The 23,150-nt window shown below is 42.4% G+C and overlaps 1 non-coding gene across 1 annotated transcript; it reads right to left on the bottom strand.

The window, feature by feature from the left end:
* Window positions 1-12,118: 12,118 nt before the first annotated feature.
* TRNAE-UUC (transfer RNA glutamic acid (anticodon UUC)) lies at window positions 12,119-12,190 on the bottom strand. The gene has a single exon. It is a non-coding gene; the product is annotated as a tRNA-Glu (tRNA).
* Window positions 12,191-23,150: the final 10,960 nt, after the last annotated feature.

Here is a 23,150-nt window from a genome sequence, read left to right as displayed (position 1 = left end):
TTCAATCAGTCTCATTCTTCTTTCGGCTTTCCTGTCCCAGAATTTCTTCCTTTCGGTTCCGCAGTTCATTCGCTGTTCTTTCTTGACTTCCTGCTCAGAAGAATGAATAGGAAGGAGTAGGTAGTTATCTTTACTGTTCAGGCAATGGGTTCAACCGACAAATGGGGAGTAAAAGAGTGAGTTCAGTAGGATCAGTCTAATGAAGAAAGAGTCTTTGGTTAGAGAGTTCCATCAGCAAGGAATAAAACAAAAAGCTAGAAAGGCTGGCTAAGACAGAGAGAAGGTTCGCTTTTTAGGCTTGTGAAAGAAGGTGAATAAGAATGAATGTTGAATATGCTTTACCGACTGAAATGGCCAATAGGAAATAGAGAGGGGCGAAGCCCTGAGACCCGTAGGGCGAAGAGGCGAAGACACGAGAACGAGTTGTAGAGGGGCGAAGAAGCGAGACTGTAAAGGAGAGGGGCGAAGAAGCAGCTCGACTGGAAAGGAGAGGGGCGAAGAAGCAGCTCGACTGGAAAGGAGAGGGGCGGGGTCCGGCAATGGAATTGTTTTCGCTTTCATTTATTTCCTCTCCTGTATAGGTTCTTCTCATCTCATGCTGCTCCTTTTCCTATTCCTATTGATTCAAAGACTGTAAACTCTCATGAATAAAGAGTTCGGTGTTTACTGTTCCTGTTCCTCGACTGGAAAGCAGCTAATGTTTCGGCTTTCAAAGTAGCTAAGGAGCGAAGCGAAGACACTTGTAGTACGGTTCAAGAATAAATAGGTGATTGAGTGACGGAGTTAAGCTAATGAATTGACTCCCCCTTCTTTGTTCCGGGTCAGGTTCCTTCCTTCCGTCATGAATTGACTCTCCTGTAAAGCTACTAATTCATTTCTTCTTTCATTCTATAAATAAAGGTGAAGAAGCTCAGGGAAGGGAATTCTTTCGTTTTCACTCTCATCTTGTCTTGCTTTACCGACAGACAGGTGTGAAAGAGCGAATGAGCTTGGCCTTGTTCAATCAGGGAGAGGAGGGAAATCCGGGTTCAGGGGAAGGAGCTAGGTTCAGGGAATATAGACAGGTCTTTCTTGACTTCCTTAATGCAATAACTTCTGGTCAGGGTTTCATTCAGTAGCTCCGGCAATGGAATTGCTTTACCGACTGAAATGGCCAATAGGGAATATCGGGGCCAGAAGTAGCTCAGGGAATTGTTCATTCGCTTCTCTGTCTTTCCTTCCTGTTCCGGAGAAAGAAGAGAAAGAGGTTACGGCCGGAGTTCAGTTCGTTCATTCGCTTCTCTTTCCTTTCATTTCCTGTAAAGGATAGTTAAAGGTTTAAGGTTTCGGCTTTCCTGACTCACTCGAATAAGCAGAAAGATCAGATCAAGAGTTTACAGTTCTCGAATAAGTAGAAAGATCAGATCAAGAGTTTACAGTTCGAGAATAAGCAGAAAGATCAGATCAAGAGTTTACAGTTCGAGAATAAATAGGTGATTGAGCAGGGAAGGAAGAAGAAGAAGAAGAAAAGGTTCCGCAGCACTTAAGTAAACACTATGAAGCAGCTCGACTTGAAAAGGGAGGATTTCAGTCTACTCTCCGGAAATAAGGAAAGGGAATCTCGGAAAAGAAGAAGGAGTTAAGGAGAAAGAAGAAAGAAATCAATAGGTTCAGTAGTGATTGAGTTTACGGAATAGGTTCCGGATCAAGAATCTATAGGTTCAGGGAAGGCAATGGAATAGCTTTACCGAGTTTACCTCAATAAATAAGGGAAGGATAGATAGGTTCCGGAGTGTTTGAAGGTGTAGGGGAATGAGTGAACGAAGGCAGAGGGGAAGGAAGAAGACGAACGAGTTGGATAGGTGAAGGAAGTAGCTAAGGGAAAGGAGTTTAGTCTTGAAAAGCAGCGTCTTCATTTCTTCTTCTTTCGTCTTCACGATCATTAATCTTTCTATTCTATGTTACCTCGTCGTAAAAGAGTTCAAGAAGTAGGATCAGTCTAATGAGTTCAGTAGGAGCTTGAGGTTGAGTCTGACAGTGAACTTGAATGAATCAATATTTAGTCTTTTTTCAATCAAGAAATAGAGTATAAGGTCTGGGAATATAAAGAAATAGTGTTTCATTGTATTTCTATTTGTTGTTAGACTGTTAGACGTCATGAGATGGGAGTCGCTTGCTTTACCTTCCTTTAATGTAAATGTTGTTGTTTGTCTTTCTCGTCACGTTGGGCTTTACCCACCCCTTCCTGCCTGTAATGAATATCTTGTTGTTGTCTTCCTGCCTGTAATGAATATCTTGTTGTTGTTGTCTTCGTCAGGGGAGTTGAGTAGCTTTACCGCTGCCTGCCTTTAATGTAAATGTTGTTGTTTGTCTTGCTCATGACTAGGCGTTGGGCTTTACCTACCCACCGCTGCCTGCCTGTAATTCATATGTTGTTGTTTGTCTTGCTTTCTAGGTTCATGAGTTTGTTTACCTTTCTGATATGAATCCAACAACTGATCACTTCCATGTACCCGAACAAGCAATTATAAGAAGCAATACAAAGAAGATTCAAGTATCAAATCAAGAAAATAATGGAGTGGCTGACATTGGAAAGTGATTAGAAGACTTGCCTTTGGTAGTTGAACTACCAATTAAGACAATTTATGAATTGTCTTATATTCTTCAATTTATATTTAATAGCATTTATTAAAAGTTTGTATGAATTGCCTTATATTCTTCAATTTGTATTTAATAGCATTTATTAGCATTTATTAGTGGTTGGTGGCTGAACTTTATTTTGTTAGGGTTATCTTTTGGGCCAATTTAAAGGCATGTAATACTCATGTTTGGGGGATTTTTGGTTGAATACAGAAAAAACCTTTGTGTTTTCTTGATACCCTTTTGGTGTTATTCTTTTTCAAACCTTGCTTTAGGTTTGATGTTTAAACCGATTCATTGAATTAGTTTTGATCAAGCTAATTCTGGAGTGAATTGTCTTGGTATCTAAGAGTGACCATCATAGATTCCAAGTTCGATCTAAGAGTCATTCATCTACTAACCAGCTCTTGGTTGGAATCAATCCGTTAAGTTAGCTTTCTCTGTGAGCGTTTTGCAAGGATTCTAGAAGGACCTCTAGCTTTGCAAATTCCAGCATTGTTGGCGCTTATCACTTTCTTTCCCGTAATTCATGTTGTTGTTCTTGTCTTGGTTGCTTGCTCGTCAGGTTCATGAGCTTACCTTTGCTTTCCGCTTACCTTTGCTTTCCTGTAATTAAACTAATGTTGTTGTTTGTCTTGCTTTCTCGTCACGTTCGGTTAGCTGGGCCTTCCTGTATGTAATGAATATAAATGTTGTTGTCTTGCTAGAGGTTAATGTGCAGCTTGAGCTTGACCTTCTTTCCTGTAATTAATTCATCTTGTTGTCTTGCTTTCTCTTCGGTTACTTGTCTTGCTTTAGAGGATTGAATGAATAAGTAGTTTCGTCTTTCCTCTCCCTATATTATTCTAACACAGTAAAGGACGGACAGGTGATTGAATCTTGTCTTGCTTTCCTCTTTCCTTGTTCAATCAGGGAAGGTCGTAGAGTAAGCCGGGTTAAGGAGACTGAGTTCAATCAGGATAATTCATAAGGAGTCTCCTTTCTTTCTTTCCTTTTATTCAAAGACTGTAAACTCGACTCATTCATCTTTCTTTGTTCAATCAGGTAATAGTAATAATATAGAGTCCGCCAGGTATAAGGTTCCGGGAAAGAAGTAGGAGCTTGAGGATTGAATGAAGTAGCTTAGAGCATAGAGGTGAGGGAGTGAAACCCTTGGAGGGGCGGGCAGGAGCAGAGAAAGAATAAGAAGTAGTCTTTACTTACCTTGTTCAATCAGGTTCGGGAGTAACTCTCCTGTCAAGTCTGTCTTTACTTACCTTTTAGTCTTTCCTGTAAGTAAAGGAATAAGAAGAAGAAAGGATAAGTTACGGAGTTCAGTAGCTAAGAAGAATGAATGAATCGGAGCGAAGACACACACTGATAGTGCTTCCAAGTCAGGTTCAGTAGTTCAGGATAATTCCGTAATCTTGCTTTTGTCTTTCATTTCGGCTTTACTTGTTCAAGGATAGATAGGATCATGAGCTTACCTTTACTTCCTGGTAAGTCTCAAGAACCAATGAGACCTTGTTGTAGAGGTTCAGAATTGAATAGGAACTGAAATAAGGGGTTGGTTTAAGACCTTCTTGACGCTTTCCCTCGTTCTCGAATAGTTAAACCCTTGTTGGAGAGGTGAATGAGTTCCATCAGTCTCATTCAGCTTTAAGTCTCTCCCTTGACGAACTGTAAACAAGGTTCAGTCGCTTCTCTTGACTTCAAGTTACGGATTGAACTGTAAAAGATAGGGTCAGGGAATAAGGGTTTCGTCTTTCCTTCCTTAAATCCTAATATCCTCTTTCGTTTCGTCTTTACAGGAGAGCAAATTCATTAGCTGCTTTACCAATAGAATAGGTTCAAGAAGGAATAGGTTCAGGAGATAAGCTGATAGGTTCACAGTCTAATTCATCTTTAGTTGAGGATTGACTTCCTGTTGAGGATTGTCTTGTTCAAGAAAGAGGGAAATCAGGGATAGGGGAAGGAGTTGTTGAGGCTGACGAATCTTTAGTTCAGTCTTTACAGTGAGTTGAGTGAAGGAAGGTTCGTTCAGTTCGTAAGTAAATAAACTTTTCAGTCTTGAAAGCAGAAGAAAGAAGCCCCGCATTCTCTTCCATCCTTTCTTTGTCTTTTACCCCTGAGTGATTGAAAAGAGAAAAGAGACCCATAAGGAGAGTGAGTAGTGAAGTCGTCAGAGAGTACTTAAGTCTAGATAGAGTAGTTAGTTAAGTCGAATGAAGCAATAGGTTACGGAGTGAAAGAGAATGAATAAGGAGGATTTTTCTTACAGTTAGTGAAAGAATAGTGTTTCCCTTGAATGAAATTAGGGAGGACAGTAAATTCATTAGCAGCTTGACCTCCTGAAATAAGGGAAGAAGAAGGATAGGAAAAGGAGACAAAACCAAAGCTAAGGCACGGCCAGACCGAGAAGAATGAAGACTGAGGAAAATAGCTGCTTTTTATTTTACGAACCCTTTTACAGTTAAAGAATAGAAATGAAATCTGGTTCAGGGGCGAAGACATGAAACCGTACCCGGTTCAGGGGCAAGGGAAAGAGTTCGTTCACGCTCATTCATCTTTCGTCTTTCTCTTTATTACCAAGTTCAATAAAAGAGATAGTTCAACCCGAGTTCCTGAGTGAAAGAAGTAGGATCAGTCTAATTGTCTTGCTTCAGTCTTTCCTGACTGTTCAGGGGCGAAGGGAAGAGAGGTTCCGCCGGTGAAGTAGCCCAGGCAATAGAGGTTCAGTCGAATTCATTAATGTTGAGTCTCCCTTCTTTCAAAGACTGTAAAAAAGGTCATATCGGTGTTCAGTAGCTCTTTGTCGGTTTCTTCTTCTTTGATTTACTATTCAGCCAGTATAGGATAAGAAGGGATATGTTACGGAGTGAAAGAAGGATTTCATTCATTTACTCGACTGTAAAGCAGCTAAGCTAAAGCTAAGTCATTTCTTCTTTCATTCTCAATAGGTTTAGGCAATGAAATTGTGAAACCGAGTTGGAGAGGTGAAGGGGAAGGTTCTTCTCATCCAGCCTATGTTACAGAGTTCAATGACCTCAAAAATAGATAGGGAAGTCAAAGGTTTTTGCTTGAGTCTTTCAATTTTCTTTTCTTTACTCGACTGTCTGCTAATTCATCTTGTCTTCGTCTTGACTTCCTTACTTCAGGATCATGCATCTTTCTTGTCTTGCTTTCGGATTGACTTTCTTACTTCAGGGAGAGGTAACGGTGAAGTAGCTCTCGGTTTTGGTTCCGGATTGAATCGGAATTGACTCAACTGTCAAGGTGATTGAGCTGATCTTTCTTTCTCTATCTAAAGAGGTTCCGGTTTGAGGTTCAATCTTTCAACACTATAGGTTCCTCTTATGCAGCTCCTTTTCCTATTTATTCAAACACAGTAAAGGAGAGAGGAGAGAATCTTTCGTTGAGTCTGAACTTTCATGAATCTTTAGTCTTTTTTCAATCAAGAAATAGAGTATAAGGTGTAGGCAAGCAATGGAATAGAGCTTTCGGATTTCATGAGTGAAAGAAGTAGGAGCTTTCGGATTTCATGAAGTAGCGAAAGGAATAGGGGTTCAGGAGTTCAACCCTCGTTCAATAAGGGAAGGTAATATCTATCGGTGAGGGAGCGAAAGCTGTGAGACCCGTAGGGCGAAGGCTCAGGAATTGTGAGACCAAGAGGGAGAAGAGTGAAAGAAGGTTCCAGTAGCTCAGGGAATATCGGAAAAGAAAAGGAGCTCCGCTGTGAGACCCGTAGGGCGAAGGCTCAGGAATTGTGAGACCAAGAGGGAGAAGAGTGAAAGAAGGTTCCAGTAGCTCAGGGAATATCGAAAAAGAAAAGGAGCTCCACTGTGAGACCAAGAGGTCGAATGAGCGAAGCTGCGAAGACCGAGAGGGAGAGGAGCGAAGCTGTGAGACCGAGTTTACAAGGCGAACGAGCGAAGCTGCGAAGACTGGAAAGGAGAGGAGCGAAGCCACGAGAACCATAGCGAGAGGAGTGAAACAGCTCGACCGATAGGGAGAGGAGTGAGGTCACTTCTTTACAGTTCAAGAAGGAGAGAAGGAGAGAAGCGGCTTTCCCTACCCTAGTTCAATGGCCTAAAATCATAGGGACAGTTCAGGTTCAGGAAAAGGTTTTCGGTTGAGTCTTGAAAGTAGAAAGCAAAGAGAAAGATCTGTAGTTCAACCCTTGTTTACAGACGAGTAAATGAATTAGCTACTGAACCTATTTACCTCGTGAAATCAGGGAAGGTAATATCTGTTCAGGTGTAGGAGAGAAGTAGACTGATAGTTGGAGAGGTTCATGATCATTCATCTTTCTTATAGGAGGGAGAGTCGGTGTTTGAAAGGCTAAGATAGAGAGGAAGTAACGGTAACCAACCCGCTTTTGAAGGCAATGGAATTGTGAGCCCGAGGTGTAGAAGCGAATAAGCGAAGCTACGAAACCTTACGGGAGAGGAGCGAAATCAGGGAGAGGTGAATGATGAGCTTGACCTTTCAGCCAGCCCAGCCGCTTTCTTTACCTTATTCAAGACAGAGTGTTTGAAGGGAAGTAGTAGTAGGTAGGAGAATGAATCTTGAGTCTTCCTTTACAGTTACATCAGGAAAAGGTGAAGGAGCGACGAAGCCACTCGGACCCATAGGCGGAGGAGTGAAATCGGGAAGAGGTTCAGGAGAAAGACCTTCTTCTCACTTCTTTCTCATCCAGCTGCTTTACCTTATTACCTTGTGAAAGAGTGAAATCAGTCTCCTTAATAAGGAAAGGAGTTTCGTCTTAGTTTACTTAGTTTACAGTTCATAAATAGGTGACGGATCAAGAATACCCTTTACCGAGCCGACAAGAATAGAGATAGTTCAGCCAGCCAGCCAGCCCAGCCCGAGTTCAATCAAGGATCAGAGAAAGAATAGTCTTTCCCGAGTTCAATCAGGGGTAGGCAGGAGTTTACCTCGAACAATCACTTCAATAGAAGAGAGAATAACGGAACAAGGAAAGGAGTTAAGGAGAATTCCTCTTTCGGCCCTTATGAAAGACTGAGTGAAATCAGGAATAGGAATCGGAGTTTACAGTTAAAGAAGGTTCAGTCGAATGAGTCTTTCTTCTTCTTTTACTGTTCATTCATAAATAGGGAGAGGAAAAGAGTTCAAGCAAGAAGCATTGAATATGCGAGTGAAGGAGATCAAGAAGCCGAGGTGACGGTTAATAAATCAGGGAAATAGGTAATGCTAATGAATGGACTCCCCTTTCTTTACAGTTCAAGAATAACTCACACACAATAACTGATTGTAATACAGGTGAAGGAGAAAGATCAGTTAAATCAGGTTCCGGAGAAAGAATCAATCAATAGGTTTAGTAGTTAAGGAGAATTCTAAAGGTAGGTTCCAGTTCTGGTTCAGTAGTTATTGATCATGCATCTTTCTTTCTTACTTACAGGCAGGCAGGATAGGAAATTAATTAGCTGCTTTACCGAGACCGAGTCTTTGAATAGTTCAACCCTTGTTTGTTTACAGGAGGAGAATCAAAGAGTGAAAGAAGGAATAGGTATAGGGAAGGGAATTGAGTAGAGGCAAAGGAGTAAGTAGAGTAGGAGTAGGCAGAGGATCAAGATCAGTTAAAGAATTCATCCTGCTTCAGTCTTAGCTTACTGGTCAAGAAGGAAAAGGTTCAGGAGTAAGTGGGCAGCAGAGAGAGGAGAAAGAGAAGGGAAAGAATCCATCAATCTTGCTTGAGTTCAGTCTTGAGTTGAGCCTTAGTTTACTGGTCAAGAAGCAAATAAATATCGTACAAGGGGGGCAGGAGTTAGTTATCTCTCTTAGGGGGGAGGGAAGGAGTTATCTTTCTTTAAGGAGCTAGCTTCTTTACTTACTCTGTCCTTCCAACCCAGCCTGTTCCGTAAACTCTAATGAATAAAGAGTTGAGTTGCCAGTTCACTCTAATGAATCGAGAGTTGAGTCTTACTGCCTGCCTGTTCCTTCCAACCAAGCCTGTTCCGTTCCTTCCAACCAAGCCTGTTCCATTCCTTCCAACCCTGCCTGTCCCGTAAACTCTCATGCATCTTGCCGTTGAGTATTTCAATGAAACAAAACACTTTCTCTCTCATCCAGCCTAAAAGAGTGAAAGAAAGCAAGTTCCGTAAACTTTCATTCATCTTTAGTTGAGTCTTACAGGTCAGGGAATCAATATCGTACTAGGTAGGGGGCAGGAGTTAGTCTCTTTCTTTCGACAGGGAAGGCTTGACTCTTTCTTTCATTACAATCAATTCTTTCTCTTCTTTTTCTTCCTGTTCCGGTTCAGTAGCTCAGGGAATATCGGTTCCGGTTCAGGTCAGGTAATATCTATCGTATAAGGTTCAGTCGCTGCAAGGAATGTACTCTCCCTTCTTTCTTTCACTGTAACCTCGTTCAATCAGTCAAAGGTTCAGTCTCATAATTGCTTTAGAGTTCAATCAGGTTCAGGAGAAAGAATCTTGTTTGTCTTGCTTCAGTCTTTCAATTCTCTTTTCTTTACTATCCTATAAAGGTGATTGAGCTTAGCTTCTCTTTCTTTCTCGTCAAGTTACGGTTCAGAGCAAGGAGTGAAAGAAGGTTCATCAGTCATAGTCCAGGAGTTTACTGTAATAACAAACAAGAAAGGTAATCTCGGTTCAGTAGCTCAGGGAATATTGGTTCAGCGGAGTGAAGCTCGTAAACTCTTGAGTCTTGTTTACATTGAAGGGAAAGAAAAGCAAAGCAAAGATTCTTCACCGAGGTTACAGTTTAAGAAGGGAAAGAAAAGAGAAGAGACTGAGTGTTTGAGTTCAATCTGGTAGAGGAGGAGAAAGAATCAATCAATAGGTGAATGAGCTTTCCCTTGTAAAAGAGTGAAATGCCCTAAAAAATAGGGAAAGGAGTTCGTTCACTCTCATTCATCTTTCATTTGAGAATAGAATAGGAACAGGATCATGACTCTTTCAGCAACTTGACTCTCCCTTCTTTGTTTACGAGCCGAATGAGCGAAGCTAGCAGTGAGACGAGAAGACGAGAGAAGATGATTTAATTGACTCAACAACTGTAAATGACAGAAGATAAGATGCTTTGTTTACTGTTCTTCCATCAGGGACAGGTTCCTTCTTTCATTCATTTACTAGACTGTAAAGTGAAGGTCAGGTCATATCGGACAAAGAAGAAGAAATGAAATAAATAGTCCTCTTTAACCTTTCAATCACATCACAATCAGGTAATTAAGGTGAAGGAGCTTCTTTCTTCTAGCTTGACCTTGTTCTTCAAGAAGAATAGTACGGGAATAGCCGTTCAGGGTGTCGGTTTCGGCTTTCTCTTTTACCGACTGTATAGGTTCAGGGTAGAATGAATAAGGTAAATGGAGAATGAAAAGGTAAATAGGTAAAGGGAAGGGAATATCATCAAAGGAAGAAGACGAGTTTACAGTCTTTCAATAAATGAGTGAATGAACAGTTAAGAAGGAATCAGAGAAGGAATCTTGAGTTCAGTCTTTACTTACGGGAGAGTAAAACAGGGAAAGAAGGGACAAGTGATTAAGTGCAGGAGCCGGAGTTCAGTTTGTGAAGTAGTTCAGTCTCATTCAGGTTATTGTTTCTTACTTACAGGCAGGAGAGTCAAATAAAAGAAAGAGTGTTGGAATCATCCTACAGTTTACAGAGTTCAATAAGGGGGGAAGGGAATATCATCAAAGGAGAAAGAATCAATCAATAGTTCACTCTCAGGAATCCTTCGTTGAGTATTGAAAGCGGAATCAAAGGAAAGCTAAGCGAACAGACCGAGTGAAATCAGGCAAAGGTTTAAGGTTTTCTCTTTCGTCTTGACTTCATTACCTAGTAGTTCAATCAAATAGTTCAACCCGAGTTGTAGAGGTTCAGGATAATTAATAGGAGTAAGTGGCTCGACTGTTCAAGGGAATGAATCTTGCTTTCGGCTTTCTTCTTTGGTTACAGGTTACATCTGGTGATTGATAAAGGTAAAGAAAGGATAGGTTCAGGTTTGAGCTTTCTTCGTTTACACTTACAGTGAAAAAAGAAATGGGTTATGGTTCCGGATTGAATCTGAATTTACTCGACTGTATAGGAATATCTGATTAGATTCTTCTTCTTTCATTCACTGTTAAGTAGCTGATCTTTCTTTCATTTGTTGAGTCTTTCACTCACTAGGGGGGTTGAACTATTCTTTCACAAGGTAAATAGGTGTTTGGTTTGATTCTTTCTCTTCTCTTTCTTTCTCTATCTAAAGAGGTTCGTTCCGGTCAGGTAATAAAGTATAAGGTTCAGTCGCTTCTCTTTCTTTCTCTTCGTTTACCAAGCGAGATTTTGACTAACTTCTGTTAAACCAAGATAGATATTCTTGACCTTTGCTTTCATTAGCTTTCTTCCTGGGACAATCAGTTTAGCCATTCCTATCTCAAGTCCGGGAGGATTCCGCCAGTTCAAACAAAGGAAGAAACTCAGATTTATGATCCAACTCCCCCTTATTGTCTTGAGCCCTAGCACCACCCTTATTGCCAAAATCTCCCTATCATACTGCGGTTATATCAACCACTCACCTCCTATCTATCCTACTCCTACTCCTCCACCCTCACCTAAAATCTGCCAAAGTCAGCCAGCCTTCTTACTTCTTAGCCATGGAATCCAAAAGCTTGTGAGGTACCTTCCTTAGGTTGTTCTTTGACTGACTGACCAAAGGGGGCGAAAGTATGGATTACCCGCCTTTGATCAAAGAAAACTATACCTGCTGAAGAATGGGATAGAGATTGACCAGCACAAAAGCCATCTCTATCAATCTACGCTCATTGATGAGCCGGCGACATAGAAAAGAAAGTCTACCGATTCATTCCCCCTTTTTCACTGAAAAGTCAAAAAGAGAGAGAACCGTGGGAAGTTTAATAGGGTGGGATCGAGTATGGAATCGAATAGCGAATACACTTGCGGTTAAGACAGGTCCTGCATCTCCTACCTAATGCAATTGACCGACCCGGCATCTCTTTCGTTCAATAATGCCTTTGTTCGCTTCCCTTCCAGACGCTATTTACCAATAAGAATAGGAAAGACTACTTGAATTGAACTCAACCTTGAAAAAGAAAGGTGGTAGGCCGACGTTGAATGCTGAAACTTGGCCACTGAAGAAGGCGAAGACTGGGCAAAGACTAGATAGGCCCACTTACTTACTGCTTACTGCCATGGTTTAAGCTTTAGGCTCCATAGACGGAACTTGTTTTTAGGTATTAGGGAGATAGGGACACTACTCAGCACCTAAGGTGGGTGGGGTTCAATGCCTAAGAAAAATGGCCAAAAGAGATGATGTGGAAAGAAAGAACACATGCATAGAGATTTCGTCTGTCGGAGGTTCGAGAATCTATGAAAGGACATCTAAGGCTAAGTTAAGGAAGAATGAAAGGAAGTCCATTACTGAGAAGGTGATCTCGTCTTGCTTGCTGTGAGAGAGGAAGCTTCCGGCCCACCTTTTCCAGCCAGATAGCGAGCGATCACTCAGCAATTCACACTAAGAGAGGCCGGGAATGAGTACCTATCCCTTACGGGAATCGAACCCGTGTCTTCGACATGAAAAGACGATGTCCTAACCACTGGACGAAAGGGACCAAAAAGCCATTCTTCATATACCTAAGCTCCGAGAATAGAAGTGGTTCGTTTTCTTTCTATACATAAGCAATTCGACGATTTCGTTTGTCTTTATGTTGTCGATTTCTTATGTTCATTCGATTCGGCGGGTCGTCCCGCCCTTCCTACAAGTTCCCCCACCGACCCAGTGACACACCAACCACGCCCCTTCCCTTTCTCCGATCATCAAGCCGACTTCTCCCTTGACTTTGTCTTTCATCCTCTGTTCATCCTATACAAATAGTTAATTAAGTGAGGCCCCGTTCTTTCTATTCTAATTCAAACAAGAAAAGAGGGGCCGTTTGAAGGAAGGCCTATGCTAAAGTCAGAAAGATAGTTAAGGTGGTTACTTAGGTCAGCTGGTTAAGGAAAGAAAGCTCAATCGCTTAGCCGTTAAATAATTAATAAGTAGGTAGTAGGTAGTGAGGCGTCGGTACGGAGTTGCGTCAGCTGTAGATATAGACTAGGCTAAGGGATAGACTGAATCTCTTCTTCTATTCTCTTTCTTGACTTACACCTTAGACTTCCGCTGAGTCTAACCAGTCTCAGGTGCGGAGCCTTCCACTGTGGACCGAGACTAGGCAAAGGTAGAACACCAAACTTCGCTGACTTTCTCATAAACCTTGATTTTGCTAAGCTCAATAAGAACCCGGAATAGCTACAATGGGTTTGTTTGTGCTCCGCTTCCAAAGTCAGTCGTCTTTGCCCAAGTATGAACTGCGGACGACTCTCCTGTGGTTCCATTCCTTCTTACTTGACTTCTACGGCAACCCAACCCGAATGGGAAGAAGAAAGAGGGTCAGCAGCGGTCCACTTTGTACATTTGCTGAGGCAGACCCTTTGTATAGGGCATTTTCGAAAAGGGAAGGGAACAACTCACCGAAAGAGGCTGGCAGTAGGAATGAAGGAGGCGGGAAGCTACCGCTTGACGAATGCAAGCAACTCCTTTCCTTTACAGCGTACCCCGTGAAATAAGAATAAAAGGTTGATGGATGAAGTAATGGGAGTGAGAAATGATTATGGTTGCAGAAACCGGAGAAAGTAGGGAACCGTTGGTGACTTTTTGTATCAAAGTAGGGACGAGCCGAGTACTACGACTACAGGGGGGGAAGCTTTGCTTCTACGACAGCTTTCTTCCTCCTCGCTTCTTTTCTTTCTGGCGACTAGCTTCTCAAGTGGGTGGCTCTTGGTAAGCAAGCTACCTTCAGCATCGGTCAAATCCCTATCAATAATAGGCCGGAATGAATGGTGGGGAAGGATGCCCTAACGAGACTCTGAGTCAAGCCTTAGCCTATCTCTATAGTCAGGGGCCTTTTCTTCAAATATCCCATCAAAAAGGGGCTGAAAAGCTTTGAGTTTAGGGGTGGTTTGGAACCCTATACAAACAAGAGGCTAGCGCGCAATGGCTTTCTTTGATAGGGGAGGGGCTCGCTTCTTCCCGCTTGCTGCTTTTCATTTTTTGATAGGAGTAGGTATGCTCGTCAAAGTCGTAGCTTGCTGTCTACTAAACTAGCCTTCACTGCCCGTCCTCTATCTTTTTGAATCTTCAGTCAAGTTCAGTCAAATCGATGAAGTTCACAGCATAACCTCGGTTGTTTGAAGCTTTGCCAGGAAGCGGCCGACTTGTTGAAGCTTTGCTTCCCCTAATTCCAAAACACAACAATAGACTTGCAACTCTCGTATAGGAAAAAGCTTCTCTTTGATAGCGGTCATAGGGTGTAAGGATCTGATCGTATCTCGAGACTGAAACACCTGTGCGGGGGTAGGGGCGGATGTAGCCAAGTGGATCAAGGCAGTGGATTGTGAATCCACCACGCGCGGGTTCAATCCCCGTCGTTCGCCCATCAATAAATAGACCATTTGTTACAGAGACACAAGACAAACAAACAAACCTATCAAGCATTTTTAAGGCAAATCATCTCTAGGCTTTCAAAGGCATCCAACCAATTGGTATCCCATTGAAAGATAGAAAGAAAGAAACCATAGATTCGCGGCGCCTACTAGCTTCAAGCACAAATGTAATGGCTGATCATTAATTTCATTCTATTCAGTTTTTAAGACCTCACTAATCAGGCTTACACTTTTGAGTGAATAATGAATTCACCCCCGGATGAAGAGCAAATCTCCCCTCTTACTAAACCATGGGGAGCCCCGAGTAGTTTACCGGGCAAATTGAGTTGTCGTGACGATACCCTTTCTTAGTGTAAGATCGGAAAAGAATGATATCTTCATCACGAGACTGATCGGATCCGCCGTAGACACCCGAGAGACCTCCACAAGGCAGACTCAAAGAGTAAGAGGACAACAAGCAAAGAGTGTTGCTTTCATTTCTTTATTGAGATTGAAATCAAGTTCTTTGAAAAGAAAGGGGAGAGGTATAATGCACACAGGCCAAGTCAAGAAAAGAACTTCCTTACTTGATTTTGAATAATAGTCAAGACCGAGGTTCAGGTTAATAAATCAGGTAAATAGGTCAACAAGCAGCTAATGAATGGACAAACTCTCCTTTACACACAGCTTCTCCCCTCTCCTTTACAGTCGAGCAGTTTCTCCCCTCTCCTTTGGCAAGAAGATATTCCTTCGGAACCCTCTCCTTTGCATCATCAAGTCGACGTTCAGTTTACTTTTTCGATTAGGAACTCTTAGTCGAGAGCTGATGGCGAGATAGATCGATTTAGTGTTTGGGGGGAAAGAGAAAAAGAGAGGAACCACCGCCCAATGGTGCTTTTACGAAAGAGCTTAACTAATAGGGCCTTTTTCTAGATGTTAAAGAGGTAGGTTCAGTCAGGGGCTAATATCTTCTCGACACTATCGAACCGGAAATCCACTCTCAATCGCTCTTTTTAGTGGGGAGGAATTGTTTTCGTATCCTGGACTTAAGTAAGGAAGGAAAAAAGTACCCTATCTGCCTTGTTGTGATAGGGTGGGCATAGTTCTTTGTTTTCAAGTCAAGCTCCGTATCTATCCCTCTCTCTTTTTAGGTTGGCATAACAAAGTCAAGAGAGTGCCAAGAAACAAAACATACTCCACTCACTTTTGGAAGGTTCGGGATCGTCAGGGAGCCCCTAATAGACTTGACTTCACTGAACCGTCACTATCACTACTCTTTGTCGGCTTCTACCACTCGTCCCTCGTCTGCTCGTCAAGTGCGTCCCTGGCTCTTGCTCGTCTCTAGTAGCCGATCTCGTTTCTTCGTCCCTCTCCCGCCGCTTATTGATTAGGGAGAGTCACTCAAGTCCCTTGGCACTCGTTCCTCTTTTCTTTGACTTTTACGAAAGAAAATCCCGGGGTTTATGCGTTTGTTTTTCGGAAACTCAAGTAGCTCGTCAAGCTAAAAAGGAGTTCCCTCACTACTCAAGATATGTAGCAGATGGCGTACTGATAGATCTCCTATTCGTTCTGGATCCAGCTGATAAAGAAAGAGCCCTTTGTCTCTTTATTCTAGTTGTTTGATATTAGTAATAAAGCGCTAACACGCCCCTGCCATCTTTCTCTTTCTAAAGCAACAAGCGGGAAACTTGGACTTGAAGAAAGCAACAGCAACCCATCAACCTAATAATAATGAAGGGGCTTGGCTCGAAAGGTTTACGGTAATTCTTCAGAGTTGACTTTGAAAACTCTCCAAAACAACAAACAAAGCAACAAGGATACCCATTCCATTTCCTGCCCCTTTGCTGAGCTACTTCACCTACTTATTCTGGAACTGTAAACAAAGACTATCGAAGAATGAACCAGATTGAACAAGGTAAAAGAAAGTGTTGAAAGGAAAGACGAAACAAGCAAGAATGAGAGTTGACTCCTTCTTTATTCTTTCACTCCTCTCCCTATTTTTGAGGTCATTTAACTAGTAGGGTTTCACTATTCAAACACTCGGTAAATAGAATAGGTGTTTTCTTTCACTCGGTCTCTTCTTGAACTGGAAACAAGGGAAAGCTCTGTAAGTGAGTTTGCTTCTTTCACTCCTGAACCTGATTGAACTGTAAGAAAGATTCATGATCCTGAACCTGGGCTTCTTTCGTCTCCCTTCTTTCACTCTGTCTTCGTCTTCGCCCCTCTCCTTTGTCGAGCGTCTTCGCCTCTTCGCCCTACGGGTCTCAGGGCTTCGCCCCTGAACCAGATTGAACAAGGTAAAAAAGAGAGACTCCTTCTTAATTATCCTTCCCCTCCTCCTTTGTTTGGGGACTGATTGAACTCCTACACTTATCGGTCTCACGGCTTCGCTCAATAACCTGTTGGTCTCACACAATTCCATTGTCTCTCCTTTCTCAACTATTAGTACGGGAGCCCTTTGTATATATATAAAGGTAAGGCTCTTCTGCTATCAATTCAACCGAAAGAAAGACTAAAACCCTTGGTGGCAAACGGCCCCCCTAAAACCTATGGTACACTCAAACCCCTTACACTAGGAACAGGTACATAAGGAACGGTTACATTCAGAACAGTTACTACTACTAGGAACAGTTACACCGGAAACATCGGTCGAAACATTCTCCGCAAACCACTCACTAATACTTGAACTACCCTTTCTTTGCTTTACGTACTCGGTGAAGAGGAAAATGCAAGCTTTCTGGAATTACGGATTAACATGGTTAGGTGAGCAACCTGGCCTCCCATCATTTGAAGATTCCGCCGGGACTTTGCTTGGTCTTTGGTATATTAGATATAGAATCTAACCATTTCGCAGGTTAGGATCGACTCTTTCTCACGCAGCTTGATATCCGTAGTCTTGTCTATCGAATTCTCTGTAATGGTCGACACCGTCCTCTTCGTCGATTAGCTTTCTTGCCCTACTTATTTGCCTTCCTTCCTGTATTCCAGCGCTTAGAGGTTGTAGCGACTTGGGGAGCATAGGGCAGGGAATGAGTAAATTAATGTACGTTGGCTTTAATGAGTTGGAGCAAGCTATGTAGGAATGGAGTTACAGGCAATTTCTTGCAAACCCCGTTCATTATCAAAATGGAAGAAGAAAGAAAGAGGTGAGTGATCCGAATTTAGAACCTCGATGATAATGGGATCCCATATCCGGAAGAATAGCGGCGGAACGACTGTAATGAGATTTTCACTCTTTCCCGTAGTTTAGGGCTAAGAAGGGAAGGAAAAAAGTCCTCTGGTTCGTCTAAACACCCTGCAATCAAACTCAAGGAAAGCTATGAAGAGCCGATAGGTTCAGAGTATGACGAGGGGCTGACTTAATAAGCAATGCGAAAGAGTGTCTTTATAGGTGAGACAAGAACCCTGCCTTCCTTCTTAGGGGGATTTCTTTGCATGATGATATGATTCTAACAGTTCGTGGCGTAGCGCCACAGGACCTTGATTCTGATGGTGGTGGATGGTCAGAGGATCTGAGGGCAGGTATGAAAACGGAATAATTCCTCATATGAGATTGATTGAGAAAGGATAAGTCGAACTGCACGAAGAGGGGGAGCTTAGTAGGCAACACCTTAAGTAAACGAAATGTCCCTATATGTCTTGCACAGAGGGGTAACTAACTGATTGTCTGTTCTCCGGTCCGTGTTTGGATCTGGATCTGGACATCACCGATTGGCGAAGCTCAACTACATTTTGAGGAAGTAGCTACAGAAAAGGGACCCTCTAAGCATAAGCGGAGAAGGCTTTAGAATGAATGATGAGAATCGACCTAAGGGCATCAGATCGAGGAATCCTTGATTCTAATTTCCAGTATGAGTACTGCGCGGACAAGACAAGAATGGGGATCACCACCTCGTATGGATCACTCGTGCTATACTCGATCGGTGTGGCGAAAAGAGCGATGGAAACTAAAAAAAAGGGGAGGGCGCTCCATTACGGTGGTCTAGCGGCCGTTAGATGTCCTTTATAGCCACTGTTACAGAATTGGAAAGATTGGAAAAGGAACACAAGCCCGGGAAAGAAAGGTCAGCTGCCCTTATTAGGTTTCACCCTAGATTATTGAACTATTTATTAAAGAAGAAGTAAGTAGTCTCTTTTATTCAATGATTGAACTGGTGGGGAATTGCATCATAATCAGCTTAAATGACTTCGTCCTCAGTGGTTTCGCTTTCCTACAGTAGTGGTTCAGCCTTTCTTATGGAGGCTCGTGGGTCTAATAACCAACCCCGAGCTGATAGTAGTCTCTTTTGCCTGTTTGCTGCTACAAAGGCTAATGGAAAATAGACCTCTACCTATTTCTTCGCGGGGCTAGCTTTGTGTGGTTTTAAAGCCGTGGATAGGCAGGGCTCAATCAACATGAACAGATTCTTGGGTGGAATCTTGTTCGCAGCGTAGCAGCACACAGCTCACCTCTTCAGACTCTGAACCTATCGGCCCCAGTATACTGATTTGGCTATGAAACTACGCTATTCAATTGTTAGGGAGGTCTTTGACTCCTTTGCTTAACGAAAGAAAGAGGAATAAGGAAAGCATTCTAACAAAGACAGGTCAGCTAATGATTCCGTTGTGGCTACTAAGCTATTTCTTTGGAAAGCTCCTACTAATTGGGTGAAGCTTTGATTCGTTTACTGTCTTTGAAGGAAAGAAAGAAAGAAAGAAAAGGGAATGGAATTGTGAAACCGAGTTGGAAAGCTCCTACTAATTGTGTGAAGCACAGAGGAGAGGCAGTAAGTAGGGAGAGGATCAGAGAAAGAAGGTGAAGGGGAAAGAGTGAAAGAAGGATTTCATATGCGAGTCAAGGATCATTCTTCTTTCTTCAATCAGTCCAGCACGGAAGATGAAAACACCTATTTATTTACCGAGTCATTGAAGGGAAAGATCAGAGAAGAGAAAGATCAGGCAATGGAATTATGAGACCTATAGGTAAGTCATCTCAGCCTATTTATTTACCGAGTTCAAGAAAGGATCATATCAGAGAAAGAATGAATCTTTCGGGTTTACAGTTCGTTCTGGAATAAATAGGAGCCGGAGGAGAAGGAGGTTCTGTCTCATTCATCTTTCATTTGATTCTATCACAGTAAAGGAGAAAGATAAAGGAGTTCAGGTTCAGTAGTTCAGTCTCTTGCTTTCTCTTTTCTTTGATTTACTCGACTGTAAAGGATTTCCATTCATCTTGTCTTGCTTCAGTCTTTCTCCTTATTATTTAGAAAGGTTACGGAGAATTCATCTTTCGGCTTTCTTTCATTATGTTTCTGTAAAAAAAGGAGTCAGGAGTATTGCTCTTTTTCTTTTACCTACCTTGTCTGGTTCGTTCAGTAGCTCAGGTAATACCGGTTCAGGTTCTTCTTGACGCTTTACCGAGTGAGTGAAAGAAGGCAGGCTGGCTCGGTCAGTAGTTCTGTCTCATTCATCTTGTCTTGCTTCAGTCTTTCTCCTTATTCTTATTATTTAGAAAGGTTACGGAGAATTCATCTTTCGGCTAGAGTCTCCCTGATTTCCTTCCTGTTCATGAGCTTCTCTTTCATTGAATGAATTTACGAGACTGTAATCCGGGTCAGGGGCAGTTGCTTCTCTTTCATTTTCTTCTTCTTTCACTAGCACTATTCTTGAACTGTAAACAAAGTGTCTTCTTCCTTCTTTCTTGAACCGTAAAAAAGGAGTTCAGTCTCTTTCCTATACCGTCATTGATTCTTGAACTAGAAAGGAGAATGACTCTTGAGTTGAGTCTTGAAAAGCAGCTAAGGTTCAGGATCAAGATCAGAGAAAGAATGTTGAGGATTGACTGACAGTGAACTCTCGTGTTGAGTTTCGTTTCGTCTTTCCTTCCTGTTCCGGAGCTTGACCTTCTTCTTTTCTTACAGTCGAGTAAAAGAGTGAAATGAAAGAATCATCCTCCTGTTTACCTCAATAAATGGCCTAAAAAATAGGGAGAGGCGAAGTAGTTCAGTCGAATTAATGTTTTGTCTTTCTTTCCTTCCAGTTCAGTCTCTTTTTTCTTATTCTCGGTAAATAGGTGTTTGTTTGGTTCAGTCTCCTTCCCCTCGTGTCAACAGTGAGTTTGCTTCCGAACCTAGTAGCTAAGTAGCTAGTAGTAAGCTATTCAAGGCATGGTAGCTGTTCTTGGTTGTTGAGTTTAGGCGGCTAGTGCTATGGAACTCATGTGCAGTCGGAGCTGGGGTTGTCTCGTTCCTGCTTTTAGGAGGAAGCTACCTTACTTAACTTAAGTAACAGGTATTTGAGTCAGGTTTGTAACCCTGAGTGGCTATGTCCCCTATGAGACTAGATATCCTGAGTAGGTGTGGGCTCTTCCTTATTAACTTCTGAATGTGTTCGTTCTCAGCCTGGACTCTGAGTGACTTTCTTCCCGGCCGCTAATGCGCCAATGTGATTTTCATGTTCGAATTATCTGCCGTTGTTTGATTAGGCTCACGAAACTGTAAAACATTCTTTCTGGGGCTTCTAGGGGATATCAAGATGAGACGGCTAGTGGTATCGGAACTTCGTCTGCGTTGTTGGGCTACCAATGGATGATTTGATCTGAAAGCATAGAACATCTAGTGGATCCGGTCTTGATAGCTGTTTGTAGTTCCTACTAGTATCTATTAGTAAGCTATTCAAGGCAGGCAATCAATTCAAGCTAGTTATAGCCCGTAGTCTAATATGCCAACAATCGTAGGCTAATGGTACAATAACCTTTTCAATCAAGCCCGTAAGCTAAGCAAAGGAATGGATTAGATGGTTACTCTCTTCCCTTTGTCAGTCAGATAGAAGAGAGGCCTCGTCAGTCTCTCTTCCAAGTCTTTTTGCTTTTTCTCCCCCTTTTCTCGTCGATGTAGTAAGAATCAAATAGCTCTAAGAGATCGTAGTCTTTATATCTAGCGCTTTCCTCGCCGAGCATATGATTGCCCCGCCCACTTTGCCACCAGGAATTGCCAAGCAAGCCCTAAATGAGTAAAGCCAAAGACCCCAAGAGAGAGTAGTCCCCACGTCAAGGGTTGCCCTCTCCAGAGGCTTGCCCTAAGGTTTCCACCCGAGACGAGTAGCTAGTTTGTTTGTCAAAGAAAGGCTATAAACTCCTGTTTTGGCTAATTCAATGTAACCCCATATAAACGCCATATAGATCAGACAGATGACCTTCACCCCTGGCAGGAAATGATCCATTGAATAGAGAGAACTCCCACGATACAACATATTGAAATCAAGGAATTGGTGTATCTCTCCCATCAGCCAGATCAAGGGCACCGGGCATGGGATACACAGGCAGGAGAGCTGATTTGACCGGGCAGACCAGATGAGCGAGATTGATTGAAAGCGAAAGCGCCAACTTGCATACAAGATTGATATATGGATTTGAGACTCTAGGCAAATCCTCTTCAACAGTCTTTTCGTACAGGCTATTCAACAAGGTCTATTGGCTTTCTTGCTTATGCGGTACTTGGCTAAGCCTCGCTTATGCACCCAGAAAGATCGTCGATAGGAAAGCTCTGTTACCCACCAACGACGGCCCCTTCTCTTTACCTTTCTCGTCCCCTACCTTAGTCCCCTTTGCTGGCTTGAATTCATTCCATCTCTTTTTTGCTTCCAAAACAGCGTCCCATTCTTTTTATTATTAATATATTAAGGGCCAGCACGTTTCGAGGCTTTCCTACGAATAGAATCATTTGACGATAAATACAAAAGATGTATTTCCTTATCAGAGAGGGGACCCAATGGCAATGGAAGCGGGGCTTTTTTCTTTGATAATCCGTTTAGGGGGGAGAGAGAAGGAGGGAGGCATGGAAACAGGATGTATAGGGGATCTCCCTAGTCCCAGAGTGGGAGTCCCGATTAACCCCACTTGGGCGTAGTGGAAGTATGTTCAGTCAAAATCAGAGAAGGGAGTCGCGAAGGATGAGTCTTCCCTTACTTCTCATCTTTTTTCTAATTGCTAACTGAGATGCATAAGATATTAAAGAGTAGGATATGCGACGAAGATTAATTAGGGGATGAGCTTTGATGAATACAAAGAAGAGTAGAAATGATTATAGGTGAAGCAAATCAAACCCATTTTCAGACAACACACAAAAAAGCAAGACTCCAGTGGTTAGTCATAACAAAGAATCAAGGAATCTCCGGGAAATTGGAAAGGGGTCGAAGTCTTCCTTAGAAATAGGAAGAGAAGATGAGGAGGGCATAGGTGGATTTCTATTCTGAATTGGTCCTTTTCTTTTGCATCAAAATACGGCTAATTGCCTAGCGGGGAATCGACCGCTCTTCTATTCAGAAATACTTGCCACTTAGTCTCTCGTTTCCCAATACTCCTCTTCCCCAAAAAAAGCCAGCTGGAATGTGTCCACTCTGATCTTACCTTGGACAGCTTTCACTTTCCTACTTATGCCTTGACTTCCTTTCGAGATTTCTCTTTGCCTCGGAATAACAGGTATATGAATACCCCCCATCCTTTCTCCTCCCAATAGCCCAACAGTGAAGGGAAGGCAAAAGAGTCCATTGGGAGAGCCACGTAGCATAGTCCTTTACCTCAGGGTTCTTGGTTCTCCACACATTGAGTAAGCTTGCCCCTTTTCTCCTACTTTCGTAGAATATCTGTTGTTTTTGCCCCCTTGGGTTTCCCCATCATCAGGCTATAACCTTGCCGCTACTTTTTGATCTTGATACTTCCTCTAGTATAAAGTCAAGGTCAAACTGACTCTTCCTCTTCTCCTTTATTCCCTCTTCTTTCTTGTTTGGCTTAGAGGTATGCAGGCTCAAAAAAGATGAGAAAGTAGGTATTTCTTCACGCTGGCTTTCACTCATTGCTTTCTCCCCATCCTTTCAACCATCGATTCGTACCACTGGCCTATATTTCATTCCTCCTCCTCTTTTCTCATGTTTACATCCCTTAGATCCACACATTGCCTGTTGTAAGGGTCTTTGTGAAAAAGAGACCTTCCATTCTCTTGTCTTACCTTTCCCAATTTAGCTTGGGTTTCCCCCGCCAGTCCCTCTTCTTGTTCAAACCCCTGTGATACGAGATAGATATACTTGCTCTGACGACTGAGCTCTTTCCCCTTGAATTCCTTCAACATTTCCTTT

The sequence above is a fragment of the Cucurbita pepo genome, chromosome 6 (assembly GCF_057944985.1).
Source record: "Cucurbita pepo subsp. pepo isolate OVF chromosome 6, ASM5794498v1, whole genome shotgun sequence".
Taxonomy (NCBI): domain Eukaryota; kingdom Viridiplantae; phylum Streptophyta; class Magnoliopsida; order Cucurbitales; family Cucurbitaceae; genus Cucurbita; species Cucurbita pepo.
Note: the sequence above shows the minus strand (reverse complement) of the source record. Positions and strands in the feature narration are given on the sequence as shown.